Source organism: Giraffa tippelskirchi, chromosome 2 (genome assembly GCF_054371585.1).
Source record: "Giraffa tippelskirchi isolate mGirTip1 chromosome 2, T2T-mGirTip1v1.2.pri, whole genome shotgun sequence".
Taxonomy (NCBI): domain Eukaryota; kingdom Metazoa; phylum Chordata; class Mammalia; order Artiodactyla; family Giraffidae; genus Giraffa; species Giraffa tippelskirchi.
In genome coordinates, this window is record NC_137276.1 from 216,880,406 (window position 1) to 216,903,521 (window position 23,116).

The window sequence follows — 23,116 nt, forward strand, 5'->3', positions numbered from 1 at the left end:
TTATTTGCTTACTTTTTCATTCTAAAGTGCATTTAAATTTAATTTAATGATTCATTTCTGTCAGCTCTTAAGATAAACATCTATGTAAGGTAACCTCTGGTTATGGCTAAGGAGCTGATGTGTAAACAATTATAGGTTTAGCTCATGTGAAACACGAATGTGAAAAGTCATACATACAAACCAAAATGACCGGTATGGAGATTGAACATGGGATTACCTTAGAAGCTATATTAAGAAACTCTATTACAGGAATAAATTAAAAGATGCTTACTCCTTGGAAGGAAGGTTATGATCAACCTAGATAGCATAATTAAAAGCAGAGACATTACTTTGCCAACAAAGGTCCGTCTAGTCAAGGCTATGGTTTTTCCAGTGGTCATGTATGGATGTGAGAGTTGGATGGTGAAGAAAGCTGAGAGCCGAAGAATTGATGCTTTTGAACTGTGGTGTTGGAGAAGACTCATGAGAGTCCCTTGGACTGCAAGAAGATCCAACCAGTCCATCCTAAAGGAGATCAGTCCTGGGTGTTCATTGGAAGGAGTGATGTTGAAGCTGAAACTCCAATATTTTGACCACCTGATGTGAAGATTTGACTCATTGGAAAAGACCCTAATGCTGGGAAGGATTGGGGGCAGGAGGAGAAGGGGACGACAGAGGATGAGATGGTTGGATGGCATCACTGACTCAATGGACATGGGTTTGGGTAAACTCCAGGAGTTGGTGATGGACAGGGAGGCCTGGCGTGCTGTAGTTCATGGGGTCGCAAAGAGTTGGACATGACTGAGCGACTGAACTGAACTGAAGGTAGCAAAATTTTAAAAACAGATTCTAGAACAACTTAGGGTGATCTATAATAAACAAATTCTTTTTTATTTCTGTACCTGAACTCACTTAAACAGATACTTTTGTGAAAAATAAGTAAATTAGTTGCTAACCTACTGCCATCACATTTATTTTTCCTCTTGTCGTAGAGTGAATGTGCTTGTAAGTCAGCCAAAAACTCAACAAAAAATGAGAGTTCAATTCAGGTGATTTTGTTAATGACTTTCCAGTTAGCAGTCATATGTTTTGACATTGCCTATTATTATGTGGCTCACAAACAAGCAGAAATAAAGCAGGAAACTATGAGAAAGGATACAAGCATTAGGGACTTGGATGAATGAGAGGCACTGAATGCTGAAGCCAGTAGGAACTTAACCTTGGGCAAGGAGAAGACTAGATATAATCACGTGAGAACACACCTACTAAATAGGTCTTAGACATGGCAGACAGACAAAGTAACCATGTTAACAGTGAGAAATATATTTGTCCTGAGGTTATGGTATAAAAATAAGTCAAGATTCTAATAAATAAGACCTCCAGGCTTAGAGTGCACCACGATTATTGACCATTTATTATTTTTGTTCAGACACTAATAAATTTAATATTAAAAACATTTATTGAATTTAGTATGTATTATGTGCCAGAAACTTTACAAATAATTAACTTGACCTTTTGATGTTATCAAAAGGTAACTAATATCAATATCATTTTAGTGATGAGAATTTAGATTCAGTTTAAGACATTTGCACAATATCAGAGTAATTAACAAAAGAAAACAGAAAATAATTTCCCTTTAATGCCCATGTAATCAGGGAAGTCTGGACTGCTGTATATTTGAGAACAGCAACCAGTGATCCTTGCCTTTTTCTGCTTTTTGTCTTTATTCCTCTCCACATGTCACATCCATTTTTCTATTTCTACTGATTGGTTTTCTCGATGGAGAGAAGCAAAGGCAACCAGAAGTTCCTAAACTCATATTTTCCATCTGAGAGTAAAGACTATTATTCTGTGCATTCCAATTTAAATATCTCCATGAAAAGACTCCAACTGGCCTTTTATTTAGGTCATTCACCCAATCCCAAACACTGTGGTTAGGAAAGTGAAACTGTATGGGTCCCAGCATGGGGCAGGTGCCAGTCCTTGTCCAAATACTTTCAACAAGAAAGCAGAATCATTTAGGAAGAGGTGGTGATATTAGTTCACAAAAGGTGCCATAACAAACAACCACAAACTGGGTGGCTTAAAAAACAGAAATATATTGCCTCTTGAGTTTTAGGGGTCGGAATCTAAAATTAAGGGTTGATTCCTTTTGAGAACTGTGAGGGGATAGATCTGTTCCAGGCTTCTCACCTTTGCTTGTGCAAGGCCATTTTTCCCTGAGTCTCTTCACATGGTATTATCCCCATATTCATGTCTCTTGCCGAAGTTCCCCTTTTTATAGGGACACCTCACTTGATAATGTTTGTAAAGACCGTCTCCAAACAAGGTCACATTTTGAAGTATTGGGCATTAGGAATTCAGTATATAAATTTTGTTGTTGTTCAGTCCCTAAGTCATGTCTGATCATTTGTGACCCCATAGATTGCAGCAGGCCTGACTCCTCTATCCTCCGCTATCTTCTGGAGTTTGCTCCATTCACATCTATGGCCTATCTAACCATCTCATCCTCTGCTGTCCCCTTCTCCTTCTGCCTTCAGTCTTTCCCCAGAATCAGTCCTCATTTGGACAGCATGGTTGAGGTTTTCATAAAGAACACCAGATGCACTTCTTGAATTACAGCCTTCATCATTTACTGTATGTTAATCATGATGCAGAATCACACTCAGTAGCTTGAGCCAGATAGCATATATCCAGGTAAGGTTGTATATCAGCGGCTCACACAATCTAGAGACCTGATAATTTAGTGTCCCTTAATGTTTGTTGCCTTGTTCAGTATTTTTGTTTGTGTTATTTAAAATGGCCCCTCCTTTCAAAAACTCTACTATATATCACAATGTATTATAGTACTTCTGTTTTCCTAAATCTCAAATAATAGAGATAATTGTGCATATACCATTTTCACAGTTTATAGATTCATTTGAAAACAACTTTGTCCCATCTGTGTTCACATTGCAGTACAAATAAGGCACCTGCAGATGAGGGTGTTCATTAGTGTTTAATGTGCAGAGTCAGCACAGTGTTTTGAATGGATGACCAAGTTAAGTGAGTCTGATATCACCAACCAGCCAGCATGACAGAAACAGATCGTTAAGCCTTTAATTTTCACAGGTAATAAAGATCTGAAGATAATCACTGAATGCTTTGCCCCATACTATGATTATATATTTAAGTCCCAAAAAGGCAAACTAAAGCTATAAAGCTATCAAATATTTTCAGAGATGAGTATATAGTATGCTTCAAATAGGCAATCAACTTCCATTTGTCAAGTGATTACATTAATGAAATAGCCAGTTTTATTTTAATGGCTATAATACGGGTCTTTTTTGGTGTGATTTCATCATGAACACCATATATGTGGTTAAATGATAAGGCAAATTTGGCAATATATGTTAAAATGGAGCCAGTATGCTAATATTAAATACTACTAGCTAATGCATAATTGATAATGTTACAGAAAGCAGGTTAAGAAAGTCAAGTGGAAAGCTCGATGATAGATACCTGATGTACTGCTGCAGCTGCTGCTGCTAAGTCACTGCAGTCGTGTCCAACTCTGTGCCACCCCATAGACAGCAGCCCACCAGGCTCCTCTGTCCATGGAATTTTCCAGGCAAGGGTGCTGGAGTGGGGTGCCATTGTCTTCTCTGACCTGAGGTACAGACATGTTTTAATCATGTCCTTAAAATACAAGGAAAAAAAACAAAGCAAGAGGTACAGGCCTGCTTGGAAATAGAGGCAGATAGAATGCCTCTGTTTGGTTTTCAGCCTGATCAAACTGACTCTTTGAATAAAGGCAGTAATACTTGGCCTTGTGAATACCAGCTGCAGACCTAAACTAGGAAACCAAGAACATTAGAGAAATACCAGCCCTTCTGGCTACACACATAGCACAGGATCACTGCCAATAGATGGTGGCTATGACATTCTCCCCAGAGGCTTTGGAGAAAAGAAAGAATCAGCAGGGGAAATTTAGAAGTGTGAAATCTTCTAAGGAAAAAAATGTAAAGAACATTGATCTGAGTACTTGATGGTTCTGTATATTCATCATAATCACCTGGTGGATCTTTGACATATTTTAATTCATGCCACTCTGTGTCCCTAATTCTGACATGATAAGTCTAGATTGAGGCCCAGGGATGCTGAGTTTTTTAAATCCTCTGAGGTGACCACTCTTTTCTTCTTTCAGTTTGCCCCTTTGTTGTTGAGTCGTTCAGTCGTGTCCGACTCTTTGCGACCCCAAGGACCGCAGCAGGGCTGTCCTTCACCATCTCCTGGATCCTGCTCAAACTCATATCCATTAAGTCAGTGATGCCATCCAACCTCTCATCCTCTGTCGTCCCCTTCTCCTCCTGCCTTCAATCTTTCCCAGCATCAGGGTCTTTTCCAATGAGTCAGTTCTTCACATCAGGTGGTCAAAGTATTAGAGCTTCGGCTTCAGCATCAGTCCTTCCAATGAATATTCAGGATTGATTTCCTTTAGGATTGACTGGCTTTATCTCCTCCAACACCACAGTTCAAAAGCATCAATCCTTTGATGCTCAACCTTCTTTATGTTCCACTTATGTATGTTCCATACATGACTACTCAAAAGACCATAACTTTGACTATATGGATCTTTGTTGGCAAAATAATGTCACTGCTTTTTAATATGCTGTCCAGGTTTCTCATAGCTTTTCTTCTAGGGAGCAAGTATCTTTTAATTTCATGGCTGCAGTCACCATCTGCAGTGATTTTGGAGCCCAAGAAAATAAAGTCTCTCATTGTTTCCAACCTGCCCCCTTACCTATCTAGAGTTTGCATATCCCAGATGACTGATGGTCAGTTTCTGCTCTCAGATGTCTTTGAACAGGGAAAGTTAGTTGGGGGTATCATCATATATTCTCTAACAAAGCTCTGATAATCCCCATCACATATTTTTTTAATTCACATATCAAAAAGTCATTGATAATTTGAGGTAATTCTTCACCATCATTTCATATAAAGTGCTTATATTAAGATCAATACTCTTTATGGTAAATTTTATATGGTCAACTAATTTTCATAGAATATTTGATTTTTGCTATAGCTGACCTATGCTTGCAATTCTGCTATGAATTAACAAATGCAGCTGCATCCTAATCTAGCTTTATCACAATAAATACATCACCATTGACTTTTACCTATGATCTATTGGTTAACTATTTCTAACACTCATGCAAGTTGTATTCACTAGGCTAAAACTTCTTTAAGCATCAGCATTATATAAATCTCTAATTTGTAATTTGTAATTGCTTGATTCTCCTGTTGTCCATATTCCCACCATGGCCAATTTCAGGCTATGAATGGAATCTTGTTTAATGAGGAATTGGAAAGTGTACTAATTTCCTAGGTCTGCTATAACAAAGTATCCCAGAACAAATGACATTTATTCACTCATGGTTCTAGAAGATAGAAGCTTAAAATCAAGGTGTTGGCAGGGCCATGCTCTCTCTGATATCTACAGGGGAGAATCATTTCTTCTTCTACCTAGTTTCTGGTACTTGATAGTAATCCTTAGCCTTCTCTGGCTTGTAGATGTATCACTCCAATCTCTACCTCCTTTTCCACATGGCATTTCTCCCTTCTGTGTTGCTGTGTCCATATTTTTCTCTACAAATAAGAACACCAGGCATTAAGTTAGAACTTACTGTAACCCATTATGACCTCATCTTCAGCATCAGTCCTTCCAATGAATAGTCAGGTTTGATTTTCTTGAGGATTGACTGGCTTGATCTCCTTGCAAATCTCCTTGGCCACTAGATTGGAAGAGTCTGCTCACTGGAAAAACTCTGATGTTAGGAAAGATTGAGGGCAGGAGGAGAAGGGGACCACAGAGGATGAGACTCAATGAACGTGAGTTTGAACAAACTCAGGGAGAAGCTGAAGTCCATGGGGTCACAAAGAGTCAGACATGACTTAGCAATTGAACAACAACGAATAACAACAATGACCTCATCTTAACTTGATTACACTCAAAAAATACTCATTTCCAAATATGGTCACATTCACAGGTTTCTTTTGTTGGAATTTCAATGTATCTTTTAAGGGGCATATTTCAGCTCATAATAGGAAGGGAAGTACAGTAGTGTGCCATTATAAATATCCATGGTATTTCCACCGTGGAGATATAGTAGGTATATATATACCTACATGGAACCTGTGAATATATATATATATAATGCATAATATGTATTGCCTTTTAAATATAACAATAATTATGAATGTATATAATTTCATTTCTAGTCATGGCTATATTTAACATTGGTCCTCTGTAATCATTGAACTTTTAATAATTGGCTCTTATAATGTAGTATGAGTTAGTTGTAATACACTACTGATTGGAAACATCATATAACCTTTACCTGCAAATTATGATATTAAAAGTGAAAGTTAAGGGGAACTAGAGAAGATCTATTCCTGGGCTGAATTATTTCTCCTTTCATTGCAGTGTTGGACAAAACTTAATGTTTTTTGCCCATTCTGTCTGACATGATAGAATAATGAGAGAGATGATAGTCAAAACAAAGTATATAAGCGATTCAGATACTTCTCTCTGATTTCAGTCCTCTATTGTATTTCTCACACGTCTGCAAATCTTGGAAACAAGACACTGACAGCTTTTTTTTTTTTTCTTTTTCCAAGCTATCTCGCAAGAGTGTTTGTAGAGCAAACCCTTTGAAATACAGAGATAGTGTCTCCCAAGTATCAGGTTTGCTTCTAGGCTTGGAAGGTAGAGATAGTGTTGCTTCCCAAGATCTGGTCTGCTTATGGTTCAGTATATTAAAAATATTGTCTCCCACTGAAGCAAAGCATGCACACTGCCCGTTATAAAAGGTTCTGTTGCTCTAGTGCTGTGTTCTTTTTCTCTGACACAACACAGTGAGTGTGCAGATGTTATCAAGCCCGTTTTGAGTCACGTGTGGAACACAAGATGTCAGAGAATAAATGCAGACAAATAATGACACCCTAACTGCTGACGCTCTGTGAGTCACCTACTGCACTTGTCCTCTAAACCAAGTTTATTTTCTTCTTTAAGCATCCATGAAAATGAGGTCAACCTACTAGTCAACTTGCATGGAAAGCAACATCTCAGACCCTCACAGCTCTTGGTTTCGCTTTTTCTATTGAGCTTGGATTCCTCATCTGTAGTATTTTATTAGTTGTAGTAGTAGTAGTAGTGTAGTTGCTCAGTTGTGTCTGACTGTTTGTGACTCCATGGACTGTAGCTTGCCAGGTTCTTCTGTCATTGGGATTTTCCAGGCAAGAATACTGGAGTGGATTGTCATTCCCTTCTTCAGAGGAGCTTCCCAACCCAGGGATTGAACTTGGGTCTCCTGCACTGCAGGCAGATTCTTTACCATCTGAGCCATCATGAAATTAAATGATCCTAAATTTAAAGTTCCCTTTATTCTTTAGAATTATAATGTAGATCAGCATTGCTCTTTTGTTTACCTATGTTTTCAAACAATTGTAAATGTAACACCAACAAAAATTCTGAGTTTTATTTGTTTCTTCTATATGACAATATCTGATAAACTTTATATCTTAACTAAAAATTATACTATTTGACATTTAACAAAATGTCTTTATATTTCTGTACTGACGGTGTATGCTTATATGGTCTATATATGTATCTATTTATAATTTTTCTCTCTACCATCAATACCATCTATCTCTAACATATTTAACTTGAGAATGTAGTAACTTTCTCAGTCTGTGCCAGGCTATATCACTCTACTTCCCTTAACTTTAATTCTCACATTTATAGAGCACAGAGTGTAATACTGTCTCCCTTTTATTGTTGTTGTAAAATTGAGGTAAGTGAATTTAAGTAAAGCAACCAGCAACCAAAATGGTTATTACTTTGGATGATCTTATATTCAGTTCAGTTCAGTCGCTCAGCTGTGTCCGATTCTTTGCGACCCCATGGACTGTAGCACGCCAGGCCTCCCTGTCCATCACCAACTCCCGGAGTTTACCCAAACTCATGTCCATTGAGTCGGTGATGCCATCCAACCATCTCATCCTCTGTCATCCCCTTCTTCTCCTGCCCTCAATCTTTCGCAACATCAGGGTCTTTCCAATGAGTCAGCTCTTCACATCAGGTGGCCAAAATAATGGAGTTTCAGCTTCAACATCACTCCTACCAATGAACACCCAGGACTGATCTCCTTTAGGATGGACTGGTTGGATCTCCTTGCAGTCCAAGGGACTCTCAAGAGTCTTCCCCAACACCACAGTTCAAAAGCATCAATTCTTCTGCGCTCAGCTTTCTTTATAGTACAACTCTCACATCCATATGTGACTACTGGAAAAACCATAGCCTTGACTAGATGGACCTTTGTTGGCAAAATAACGTCTATGCTTTTAAATATGCTGTCTAGGTTGGTCATAACTTTCCTTCCAAAGAGTAAGCGTCTTTTAATTTCATGGCTGCAATAACCATCTGCAGTGATTTTGGAGCCCAAAAAAATAAAGTCTGCCACTGTTTCCACTGTTTCCCCATCTATTTGCCATGAAGTGATGGGACTGGATGCCATGATCTTAGTTTTCTGAATGTTGAGCTTTAAGCCAACTTTTTCACTCTCCTCTTTCACTTTCATCAAAAGGCTCTTTAGTTCTTCTTCACTTTCTGCCATAAGGGTGGTGTCATCTACATGTTTGAGGTTATTGATATTTCTCCCGGCAATCTTGATTCCAGCTTGTGCTTCCTCCAGCCCATCATTTCTCATGATGTACTCTGCATATAAGTTAAATAAGCAGGGTGACAATATACAGCCTTGACATATTCCTTTTCTTACTTGGAACCAGTCTGTTGATCTTGTATTAGCAGATGTTATTTCAAATATGTGTTTCTTTAAGACAAATTAACTTAACTAACTCACTGGATCAATAGAATGAATACTATATAGCAGGTACTTTTTAAGGAACTGAAGATATATATATATATGTAGGTTTTGACTCCCCAGTATGTAATAGAAGTTTCTAATAACTAAGGTTATATCAGAATATATTAAAAAAAAAAAAAAACAACTTGCACCCATGGAGATGACATTCTATGGGAAGATAGAAAATTAGAGTTAGAAACATTTTTTTTTTAATTGTTGTTTTGTTCAGTTGATAAATCATGCCTGACTCTTTGCACCTCTAGGAACTGCAGCACACCCAGCTTTCCTGTCCTTCACTACCTCCCGGAGCTTGCTTAAATTCAGGCTCATTGAGTTGATGATGATATCCAACCATCTCTTCTTCTGCCTCCCCCTTCTCCTCTTGCCCTCAATTTTTCCCAGCATCAGGGTCTTTTCCATTGAGTTGGCTCTTTGCCTCAGATGGCCAAAGTATTAAGTAGTGTTAAAGTGTTAGCTGGAAATAGAACAATTTTAGTCAGAGAGAAATGTGAAATTCTATCACATCTTTGGTCCCAAAGGCATAGCTGATGAGTTGACTATTATGCAGAATCCTTAATGGGATTAGAAAATGTATGCATGTTTTGAGAAGGTGAGTTGAAGAATTATTATTAAACAATGTGGATCTGAAACATGGAAATATTTTGCATATTACAGGAAGTTACTCAGGCTGACAAATTTAAGAGCTGTTCGCAACATTATGTGTGTGGTTGAAATATAGTGTCTGGGGTAGTGAGGACTCAGATCAAGACAGATCCAGTTTAGAAGAGGATAAGGACTTGGGAGCTGGGAACCTTGGACATGTGAAACCTTCAGAATAAGGAACAAGTGAAGCAGAGACTGTCTTTCGTTTTCAGCTTTTGAATCTGGAAGAAAATGAAGTCTAATTGATGACTTGATAATATTCACTCAGAATATTAAGATGGAGAAATAGAAACTAAATACACTTGCTAACATGCTATTTGTTTAGTATTGAGTGAACGAAATCTATGCTCATTTAAAACTTTATCATACAATTTTATCATTTTATTTTTAAATCGCAAGACATTAATCATTTATGTAGTTGGATTTTTTATTATTAAGTCACAATATACCAATGTTCTTCTTTTTCATTAGTTGGCTTGAACTTGCCTTTAACTGTGTTTCCTTTGCTCATCTGCATGCACAGAGAACAACATATACTTTGCTTGAAAATAACATGTAACACCAGAGGCAAAGTGAAATGCTTCTTAGTTTGGAAGCAGTATATATGAACTTTGATTTTGTGCAAGAAGATTGATTCCACCTTAGAAAAGTTGGTCCCACATTTTTAGCTTCAGCTCCACATATAATTTTCTTCACAATATCATTGTAGGCTTTGTGATCTTTACTAATATGGAAATACCATATTAGTCTCTTGGTCTCACAAAGAAAGGCAGTAATAGTGATTGGACTTCAAGATGGATTTTAATGGGGATTCAACAACAGGTTATAAATGTGCTTTATGCAGAGGCTACTCTTAGTTTCAGAGGGTTAGTGTTTCAAAATGGAAAATAATTCATGTAACATATATTTTGTTATTATTTGTGAAAGGCAGTATGTGTCCATTAATATGAAATGTCCCTACATTTCAAATTATAAGTTAATAGAAATAGGCTTGCTATTAGCAGAATGCCTTGTGTAACTTCAGGCATTCATGTGTGAAATAAGGAAAGTCCTAATTTTATGATGAGGGCTATTGTTATGATGGTGAATGCTGTTGTATTAAAGGTTTTTGTAATTGTTCATTGACTGGAATATGTTAAATTAGTAATTATATCGCTGCTATAGGTATTACTGATGCAGTGGCTTGTGGTAGAAAATATTTGGTGGATGCTTCTATAGCTCGTGGGTTAAATTGTTTTATTAGAATGGGGCCTATAGCTGGCATTTTATTTCAAATTTGATTCAGGTTAACAACCAGTGTGGGATTGTAGGCTTAATTATTGTCCTGAGATAATAGTAGAATGATAGTAAAATCAATAGGATTATTAGTATGGAAAAAAAATATAAGTAACATTTTTAGAGTATGGGCCTGATATCTTGTTTAGTGACCTTGCTATAGAGTGTGGTGTAATGTAGTGGCATGAAGGATTTTGAATTCACTATTCAATTTCTATAAATTCTAAAAATAAGAGGGTTTAAACCACTGCTATTTACTCTATCAAAGAAACTCTTTTGTCAGACACATTTCTTATGGGTGTGATGGGATGGCTGATATGATGGAGGGTAGTGAATATATAAGGCTAGTGTTAGTGGTAATTTTTTTTTTTTTCCATAAAAGATCTGTAACTAGATCATATCAAAATCATGGGTAGGGTGCTAAAATTCTTAGAAAGGAAATTACTAGAAGGAGTGTTTTAATGATGGGATTGTCTCTGTATACTTCATATATGTAAGAGTTATGAAATGCTCCTAAAAATAATAAAAGTTTTCTTAAGATGATATTGGCATTCTCTGCTAAGAACACGATAAATGAGTCTGCTATGTATTCTATACACACATATTCTGATTCACTTTCTGTCAAATCAAATTATTTCTGTGAGAATAGAGATAACTTATATTATGGCTAGGGGTCAGGGTGGGAAAGTTAGTCATCAGTGTTCCTGTGCAATAATTAGTACTGAAAGTGTAAATGATCCATTTATTTGTAGGACAAATAAGAGAATAATTGCTAATGTTACTTCATATGAGATCGTCTGGGCTACTGCCCATGGAGCTCTATTCAGTTCAGTTCAGTCGCTCAGTCGTGTCTGACTCTTTGCAGCCCCGTGAGCTGCAGCACGCCAGGCCTCCCTGTCCATCACCAACTCCCGGAGCCTACCCAAACTCATGCCCATTGAGTGGGTGATTCCATCCAACCATCTCATCCTCTGTCATCCCCTTCTCCTCCTGCCCTTAATCTTTCCCAGCATCAGGGTCTTTTCAAATGAGGCAACACTTCACATCAGGTGGCCAAAGTATTGGAGTTTCAGCTTCAACATCAGTCCTTCCAATGAACACCCAGGACTGATCTCCTTTAGGATGGACTGGTTGGATATCCTTGCAGTCCAAGGGACTCTCAAGAGTCTTCTTCAACACCACAGTTCAAAAGCATCAATTCTTCGGTGCTCGGCTTTCTTTATCATACAACTCTCACATCCATACATGACCACTGGAAAAACCATAGCCTTGACTAGATGGACCTTTGTTGACAAAGTAATGTCTCTGCTTTTTAATATGATCTCTAGGTTGGTCATAACCTTGCTTCCAAGGAGTAAGTGTCTTTTAATTTCATGGCTGCAATCACCATCCGCAGTGATTTTGGAGCCCCAAAAATCAAGTCTCTCACTGTTTCCACTATTTCCCCATCTATTTCCCATGAAGTGATGGGACCGGATGCCATGATCTTAGTTTTCTGAATGTTGAACTTTAAGCCAACTTTTTCACTCTGCCCTTCTCACTTTCATCAAGGAGCTCTATTAGCACATCTTTTAAATTTGAAGCTCATTCAGCTCAGAAGATGGAGTAAACAGCCAAGCTTGATATAGATAGTATATATGTGCTAAGTTGCTTCAGTTGTGTCAGACTCTGTGACCCCATGGACTGTAGCCCACCAGGCTCCTCTGTCCATGGGATTCTCCAGGCAAGAATACTGGAGTGGGTTGCTCTGTCCTCCTCCAGTGGATCTGCCTGACCGAGGGATTGAACCCACATTTCTTATGTCTGATGCATTGCTGGGTGGATTCTTTACCATTTGTGCCACTTGGGAAACCCAGTTAGTATGTATAGTATACTTAGGTTTATAATGATTAGTGTCTTAGAATATGGGAAGAGGAATTCATATAGAGCAACCCAGGGTTAAGCTAGAATTGATACAATAACAAATACAGAAATCGATGGTATTGATGGCCATGTGGTTATTTAATAAATAATTTGTTTGTATCAGAAATGGGCTACAATAATCCATAGGGGTTGGAGATGTTTACTCCCTTTTAGGAGTTGTATACATTCCAGGAATTTTCTTTCAATTACTGTTAGGAATGCTACAGAGAGTAAAATTGGAATAACTGGTCAAAGAATGTTGATTATAAACATGTTGTTAGAGTAATTGAACTTCTGGGAATAAATGTTTAAGTCTTACTGGGTTCCACCACCCTAACAAACCCTTTTCTTGGGCAGAATATGCATAAGTCAATTGAATTGATATCATATCATCAAGGGAAACTAAACACTTCAAGAAAATTAGAGATATCAAGGGAACATTTCATGCAAAGATGGGCTTGATAAAGGACAGAAATGGTATGGACCTAACAGAAGCAGAAGATATTAAGAAGAGGTGGCAAAAATACACAGAGGAACTATACCAAAAAGATCTTCATGATTCAGATAATCAAGATGATGTGATCACTCGCCTAGAGCCAGACATCCTGGAATGTGAAGTCCAGTGGGCCTTAGAAAGCATCACTACACACAAAGCTAGAGGAGGTGATGGAATTCCAGTTGAGCTATTTCAGATCCTAAAAGATGATGCTGTGAAAGTGCTGCACTCAATATGCCATCAAATCTGAAAAACTCAGCAGTGACCACAGAACTGGAAAAGGCCAGTTTTCATTCCAATCCCATTGGTGGAACTCAGCAATGCCAAAGAATGCTTGAACTACCACATAATTGCACTCATCTCACACGCTAGTAAAGTAATGATCAAAATTTTCCAAGCCAGGCTTCAGCAATATGTGAACCGTGAACTTCCAGATGTTCAAGCTGGTTTTAGAAAAAGCAGAGGAACCAGAGATCAAATTGCCAACATCCATTGGATCATCAAAAAAGCAAGAGAGTTCCAGAAAAACATCTATTTCTGCTTTATTGACTATGTCACAGCCTTTGACTGTGTGGATCACAATAACTGTGGAAAATTCTGAAAGAGATGGGAATACCAGACCATCTGACCTGTCTCTTGAGAAACCTATATGAAGGTCAGGAAGCAACAGTTCGAACTGGACAGGAAACAACAGACTGGTCCCAAATAGGAAAAGGAGTATATCAAGGCTGTATATTGTCACCCTGCTTATTTAATCATGAGAAACGCTTGGCTGGAGGAAGCATAAGCTGGAATCAAGATTTCTGGGAGAAATATCAATAACCTCAGATATGCAGATGTCACCACCCTTATGGCAGAAAATGAAGAAGAACTAAAGAGCCTCTTGATGAAAGTGAAAGAGGAGAGTTAAAAAGTTGGCTTAAAGCTCAACATTCGGAACATTAAGATCATGGCATCTGGTCCCATCACTTCATGGGAAATAGATGGGGAAACAGTGTCAGACTTTTTTGCGGGGGAGGGGGGCTCCAAAACCACTGCAGATGGTGATTGCAGCCATGAAAGTAAAAGACACTTACTCCTTGGAAAGAAAGTTATGACCAACCTAGAGATCATATTAAAAAGCAGATACATTACTTTGCCAACAAATGTCCGTCTAGTCAAGGCTATAGTTTTTCCAGTGCTTATCTATGGATAGGAGAGTTGGACGGTGAAGAAAGCTGAGCACCGAAGAATTGATTCTTTTGAACTGTGGTGTTGGATAAGACTCTTGAGAGTCCGTTGGACTGCAAGGAGATCCAACCAGTCCATCCTAAAGGAGATCAGTCCTGGGTGTTCATTGGAAGGACTGATGTTGAAGCTGAAACTCCAATACTTTGGCCACATCATGTGGAGAGCTGACTTATTTGAAAAGACCCTGATGCTGGGAAAGATTGAGGTCAGGAGGAGAACGGGACAACAGAGGATGAGATGGGTGGATGGCATCACTGACTCGATGGACATAGGTTTGGGTGGACTCTGGGAATTGGTGAAGGATAGGGAGGCCTGGTATGCTGCAGTTCATGGGGTCACAAAGAATCAGACATGACTGAGCGACTGAACTGAACTGAATGTTATGCTGACTAAAATGGAAATCAGGCCTTTAATTAAATTCTGCCCAAACTTAGCAAATAAACACAAGGATAAGCTTAACTGTATGGTCCTGGCTTAGTGGTTAGGTTGGGAAAGTAAGGAAGCTTGGGGTGTTAGTCACTTAGTCGTGTCCGACTCTTTGCGACCTCGTGGACTGTAGCCAGGTAGCCTCCTCTGTCCCTGAAATTCTCCAAGCAAGAATAATGGAGTGGGTAGCCATTCTCTTCTCCAGGGGATCTTCCTGACCCAGGGATTGAACCAGGATTCTTTACCATCTGAGGCACTAGGGACACCCAAGGAAGCTGTTTATCTAAGCATAAAGAGGTGCCGGTTCGTCTTAGAAGTACCAAAACATGTGGGAAATTATAGCCTGAAATAATTTGGAAGGGAAAGTCTATGCCTACTGAAGTTGTAGCTCTAGGGGAGGGGAGGAAGTTAAAAACATGTTAATGGGGGGTAGGCATAGCAATGGCTTCCATTTATCAAAGTCTCAGAAGAAAGTGACAGTCTCTAAAAAATGACTGGTCAATTTGAAAGTGTTCAAATGAAAACAGTTTCAGACTTAATTTGACAAGTTTATTGCAAGAGGCAGGAAAGGGACTACTGCAGTGGTTGGAAAGTTAACTCTTAGAACGTTCCACCTAGGAGATCTGCAAACCTCTCGAAAGTAGGGCAGAATGGAGCTTTCCTTTTACCAGGAGGAGTAAACAAGGGTAAAAAGAACCAAGAGTGGAAACAAAGTAAATGAGGAAATGCTTTTCTTTGGGGTCAGTAGATTCCCAAATTTTTGAAAAAATTCCTAAGAATAGGTTGTCTGCTCCCTCTGGCTAAGGGTGAGCCAATGTTCAGGGTCCTATGAAGACGGAAACTTTATTAAAGTTTGGTTTAGTTCATTAACAAGCACTATGTGTTGATTGACAAGTGATGACAAACAAGTTCCACTACCTATCATTCATAAGGCAAAGAATGGGATTTGGAGATTCTGGCTGCCTTTTGCATGAGTAAACAAGGTGTGTGTATTTTGGGAGTTACCATAAGTCTTAGCCTGAGTCATAAGGGGAAGGGTGTTCTTTGCAGAGAGGCTTTCTTTCCTATAACACAGAAAGGTAAGGGGAGTTCTTCAATGCAAACTGTTTTCTAGGAGCATAAGTATCATACAATAAGCTAAAAACTGTTGCAAGCAAAACCTGTGAAATATTCAACTACTGACAGAGTTGGAAAAGTCAATTGGTATATGAGCTTTGCTAGTGGCTCAGATAGTAAAGAATCTGCCTGCAATGCAGGAGACGTGAGATTGATTCCTGATCTGGGAAGATCCCCTGGAGAAGGAAATGGCAACCCACTCCAGCATTCTTGCCTGGAAAATCCCATGGACAGAGGAGGCTGGCTGGCTGTAGTCGGTGGGGTCACAAAGAGTCGGACACGACTTAGTGACTAATTGACAACAACCACCAACAAAAGCAGTATTTAGAAATATGTCTCAAAAGAACTTTGGGTGTGGTAATTAGCACATGGAATATCCTGGAACCCCACAGATGAGAAAGAAACTAAAATTTTCAGGAAATTTTGCTGGCAAAAATCCTAAGATATTGGACAAAAAAGTTTAACTCTTTGAGATTTTAAGAAGAAAAACAATGAACAAGTGAAAAAAAAAACAAACAAAAAAAAAAAACTTTGGTCCCTAAGCTTTTTCCTGTAGGAACTGAACTGAGAAGTCTGGCAGACTACGGGAGGATACTTTTCCCATTACCCGTCTGATATATAGAGGAGAAATAGCGAGCTATAAATAATCCCACAGCAGAACAACACAAGAACCAGTAGAATAAGGATTTCTGAGAGAACTGTCAGATCTTGTCAGGAACCCCACCTCCAGACCTAAGAGTAGGAAACCTTCAAAAACTATCTTCCCAGTGGCATTTGAAAATGGCTGCAGACAAGTCACTGACAAGAGAGGACTTTGTTTCCTGTAAGGAGGAAATGTGTGTGTTCTATATGTGGGAAGAAGGAATCAGTGACATGCCCGGTGAATAAGACGGATTTAATGCCTTTTCTCTGCATGTAGAAGGTTTATATTGATGCATGCAGATCACTTAAGAGTGAGAAACAAACTATTGTTGAGCTCAACTACTTAATATATATATATTTTCTTATTTCTGATTTTGCTACTGCAACATTGCTGAGCATTTTACTATTTACTGTAAATTATAGTAAAGTGTTCTTTTTTAAACCATGTTGGTTATATTTTTATTATTTCCAATCCCAGCTTCACCATTTGTTTTCTGATTTTTGTTCTATAAACTTACATGTAACATACACACACATTTCATATATGTATTATTTTTACCCTAAGTAACGAATGTTCTTCTTATTACCAAATTCCCTATTTATAGTACTTGCACTGAAATAATAACTATTCACCCTTCCTTTCAAATGCAAAAGAAATACTGATTATGTACTGTGTGATGGAAAGCATTCTTTTTTCTTTTTAAAAAAGCTCTTTAGTAAGTTTATAATCTACTCAGATTTCTTACAAAGATCTTAAGCCTATTAAATTTCAAATAATCAGGAATTTCCTTTAATGTAATATTGCTATGAAAAATAAATATAGAGAGAAAGTAGTTTTTGTTCCTAAGATATATATATAATATTACTTGCTCAAATTTGGGTATAGAAATAATGATTATTTTATTCAAATAGAATATCTTTGATTGTAATTTGGTCATAACGTGGTATTTGCAACTTACACCTGTATCAGTTGCATAATAAATGAAATACCTAATATACCTGTATTAATCATATAACAAATGAAATAGCTGGCTATTAATATTTTATTTATTAAAACATTTGTGATGTAACTATTTGTGTAGGAAGTATCAACTATTCAATTCAATAAACATTTATTCTAAAGTGACATTTCTTGCACATAGATATGGTTACAGGGTCAAACCTATTACAGATGCAATGTAAATTATATCTGGTTTCTTATCATGTTAATAAATAAACTTCCCTACTTTTTTGTGGAATTGTATGAAAATAATGAACATCAACCCACTCATTTTTACATAGTAACAACTATGCCCTTTTCCTCAATAAGTGTTCAGACAGTTATAAACCTCCATATACTTGCATTCCACACTCAAACTACTTTCTTCCCAAAATTTCTAGACTGTGTCTGATATATGCCTTCTTGTAGCCTATGTCATAAATCTAAAAATTCACAGAATAAAATGATAGTTATTATAGTATCAGAATTGCCATCCAATAATCCTTTCTCTGTATTAGGTTATTCTTTGGTTTTCAGTTAAACTAAAGAACTACACTGATATGTAGGCATTAATCATGTAACTCCTCAGGCCAGGCATCTCTGAAAATCTAACAATGTAAAAAAGGGATAATTCTATTTTCTATTCCCTTGCTACTCAAAATGTGGTCCATTTATCAGGCACAGTAGCATTTCCTAATAGCTTCTTAGAATCACAGAATCTGAGGCCCTACTCAAAACATATCAGACTCAGAATCTATGCTTTAATAAGGTGATCCATGTGATTTCTGTAGGTGCATTAAAGTTGGGAATATATTACCTTATTCCCTGTAGTAGAATTCATATTTTTCTTTTGATATAACCTAGACAAAAATAGGTCATAATGAATTTGATTCTGCAACCAAAATTTTCTACATAAATTTGTAAAAAGAAAAATGTTTATGGGACTTCAGTAAAAAGAGAAACTTCTGCCCACCATTCTCCAACTCATTTTTCACAAAGTCCAACACATTCTTGCTTCATTATCCATTAATACTCTTTGTGGAAATATCCCACATTTAAGTTGAAATTCTCAACATAATAACTAATCTTCCATCTCTAAAGTAGTGGTTTCAGCCATGATCATAACTATGAAAAAGGATTTCTGACCTCAGATTAGGAATGAGAAATAGAAAGAAATGATTTCCTCTCTCTCTTAGATTGTATACTCATATTTATGATGCGCAAGGGAGATGCAAGAATGATATGTCTGCAGTGTTATGGGACTATATTGTATATAATATGATATTTATTCCATTACTCATTTTTCCTATCATTCAGAGAAATCTAAATTTGATTCTTTGTAGAGGCAGTGATTTGTATAATTTTTATAGAAAAATTGAAGAAGAAACTGTTTATGTAAGGCAATTAGGAACTTGCCTAGATACAAATTCATTGAGGTAAAAAAAATATGTTCCAATTGCCATTCAAGCTTGAAAAGAGCAAAACATCAGTTTGCAGAACCAGAAAAGGGCCTTGGAGAGCAATAGGAGAAGATGAAAATCATCATTCTGAGTGCACTAAGGAAATTAGCCTGAGATAGCCCCTCCCTTCTGATACTCATTTACATCTTAAAAAGAGTCCTAAAATTGGCTTGTAGATGAATTTTTCTAACAAAATTCAGTAAAAGAGAAAATATTGGATCATGATAATTTACTTTCTGCATGTGACTTTCACTTTATTTTTAGAAACACTCCTTTTATTGTTACTCAGTTTAAATTAAGCATAAAAAATGTTTTTGGAATTATTAAGTTTTTTGCCTGTAATGTATGTTTGTGAGATAATGAGCCATATTTTCTCACTGTGTAAACTGTACCATGGAGACTAAGAAGCACTTTTAGAAGTTGGGAGAAATCTTTTGGGTCACTGGGATACCACTTAGGAAACTAGCACTCATTATACTAAATGATACCCTAGTGGCTTGGAAAGGTTAACAGAGCTTTCAAGAAATTATGACTCCTTGAAAACAAATTGTTCAACCATAATTGTGTTATTTGCAGTGCATCTGGCTAGACGTTTGTAAATAAAGAACTTCATATGGGGTTGTAAATTATAGAGTATTTTTGTGTATATGAGAATAAGCTAATTCAGTTTTAAAGATGACTATAACATTATATGTTTATATGAATAAAGCAAATAGTTTCTCTCTTTCCTTTAAAAGGTAAACATTTCAATATGTTCTACAAAATATCACATTAGGTCCATTGGATTCCAGTTTTGTACCTAATTCATAGGCACAGAAAATTATTGGTGATTTATGTATACAGAAGGACAGTATTTACTTGTGACTGCTATGTGAAGGCATTAGGATGTGATTCATACACATTATTTCCATTGTTACAAAAATATTTAGTGTATGTTAAATAGTATGTGTTATGGGGTATAATATGCATAGCTTTTATTGTGATTTTACTATGTCCCAAGCACCTTATGTGACTTATCTTACTAGCTGCTCTTAATCATTATAATAATATGATAGATAATACATTATTATGCTGAAACATCTAAGGACATATTAAAAAGATAAAAAGAATAAATGAATAAATAAATAAATAAAATAAAAATATGGTCTTTAGAGAATAAGCAAGTCAAATGTGTAGGTCCATCTTAAAGTTTGTTTGGATTTTTCTGCACTGTACTACAGCAGGCTTCCCTGTGACTCAGACGGTAAGGAAAAGTGAAGTCGCTCAGTCATGTCCAACTCTTTGTGACCCCATGGACAGTAGCCTACTAGGCTCCTCTGTCCATGGGATTTTCCAGGCAAGAGTACTGGAGTGGATTGCCATTTCCTTCTGCAGGGGATCTTCCTGACCTATGTGTTAGACTAAGCCTTCAATGAATATTACTACTCTGACATTTGTCCTGGTAATGACATTCCTTTCTAAAACTTAGGGCTAACTTGAGACTTTCTATGCAAGTTAAGGAAAAACACATAACTGGTTACACAGTAAAGTGATGGCCAATTTTAACCTCATCTTTTACTCAGTGACATGATCATTATACTAAAAATCCTTTTAATCTGCTTAACATTTTATTCCTACATTTTTCTTTGAACCTCTCTTGGAAGAACCCTAATATCTTTATGTAAGAATGACAGACTCGAACCACTTGAAACAAGAGTGGAGACTTCTTTAAAGGGGATCTGTTTGTTCGGGAATACCATGAAAGAAGGCAGCTAATTCAGCAGATTACTAGCTTCAAAGCAGTTCATTTTGACCATCTTGGCAGCCCAAACACTTCATGGTCAGCATACAAATGTGAATTTAACGACTAGTTTGACAAGTGCATTATAAAAGCTGTATGAAAGAGGAAAGAGTACAGTGAGGGGCCGGGGAATGAGTGAAAGGTTGGTTTTGATGGGAGTCTAGTTTATGATTGCTAACTTGTTATTTCGACAGCCAGAGTTCATGCATTCTGCTTTCCAGTCTGGATTAAGCTGTTACTCCTGGTTGGATGTTTATGATTGCTAACTTGTTATTTCGACAGCCAGAGTTCATGCATTCTGCTTTCCAGTCTGGATTAAGCTGTTACTCCTGGTTGGATTCTTTTTTTCTCCCCTGAAACATGACTTTGTCTTCCTTTTTCTTAAATGGCTAAAAGTATTTCAAATGACTTTGTAAAACCCAGAGGACTAAACAGGGCGTTCTTCAGAAATGGGCTTGTCAGAACTAAAACTTGTAAAAACAAAAATGAAACTCCTATAAGAAATTAAGTATCAAAATTTTCATCAAAGGATAACTTATCATACATGGCATCATCAGCTCTTGAATATACATGTTAGTGGAGGGGACCAGTGACCCAGATAATCAAGAAATCATTTACTTGATTTTGGAATGTGGTGTTTTTTTTTCTTTTCTTTTGTTCTTTATTTTTTTGATCTTGGATATATCTGGAGTTCTCAGGATTAGAAATGGAAGCAAATAAGTACGTCACTGTTTGACTCAAGGAACCAGGAAAAATCATCCAAATTCTCCACCTTGAACTTGTCTCCAGCTTTATTTTCAGTTCTACTAGAAGTTAAGACTTCTTTGCCAGGCTACCAACTTTCCCTTTTTCAGCCTGCAATGTTTCTGGCTTATATCTTTCATTAAGAGAAGGAGAAAATACTGTTTGGGGGCAGAAAAACTTCCCTTTCTAGTGCCAACAGGAAGACCGTGAAATAAGGAAATGATATAAGTATGAAATAAGGAAAAACAAAAGAAAGGTACTGAATGATATTAAACGGCTTACTGCATTCTGTACCCTCAGTTTTCTTCCTGCCCAAGCTGATTTTAATGAAGGTGAAATATGATCCAGGGAAAAAGCCCTTAGCCTAGTCTTTAGTACATACTTAGTTCTGTATAAACGACAGCTCCATTTTATTGGCTTTAGGTTGAAGGAAGCTTTACTGCTGCCAAATCATATTGTGAATCATCAATCTATAAGAGAAGAATTAAATACAATCCTACAGGAAAAATGCAAACATCATTGCAGAATAAATGAAAGGCACCATTGCTCCACTACCCAAGTGAAATATTTAAAAGTGATGAATTTTAAAAGTGCAAGATGTCAAAAGGTCACGAGGGAGGAAAACATTGTAATGCAGATGAAAAACACAACCGGAAAACTGGTTTTTCAAACAAAAAGCCCTCTCAGCTGCTTGTAGTTATTTCCTTTTATTATCCTAAATTTAACAAAGTCGTTTCATTTTAATTACTTGCTACAGCAAACAATGTACTGTGTCACTTTTCTTAGGTGATGGTTTCATTATACTGCTGGATTACTTATTAATGGTTTGTTTATTAACTCCCTGATACAAATGTCTGTATTATCTGAATGCAGGACCTCTCCTTAAGTCATTGCTAAGTCTCCTTTGCAGTAAATTATGGAGAGTTTCTTAAAATCTCTGTAACCACTAACTATAAATTGGAAGGTGTCATGCAATAATTCTTCAAATGCATTTTCTGCTTTTGAAAGAGAAAGTACCATTTCATAATCTAATTACATCCTGGCAGTAACTTGTGTTGATCATAGACAGTGGTATTTTTTGATGATTTTATTGTTTCACCTTGTCAGGCGAGTGTATGCTCCTCGGTTCTGTCTCATCACGACAAAGATTTGGAGTGACGGGCATTAGAGCCCTCGGCAGGTCACAGCTCTTGGGTCTTAGACAGACCATGTTATAGCACTCAGGTCTCGAACAGACAGTGTTATACCTCTTAGATGAATCAGTGCAGTGTTACAGCTCTTTTATTTAGATGATAGCAGGAAAATCCATGCTCGAAGCATGGGGGCGTGCCGACCTTTGACCCAAAGACAGGAGAAGAACACCCCAGTGTGCAGAGAGAGAGACCGCTTTGGCTCCTCTTTTTATATGTTTTTTTTCTTCCCCCTGGGCCTGCCCTATGCAATTTGGGCTTAGCCAGGAGTGCTGATCTACCTGAAGTTCTCACTCCGGTCCTTGGACCTTCCTTTGACCTTCCTTTG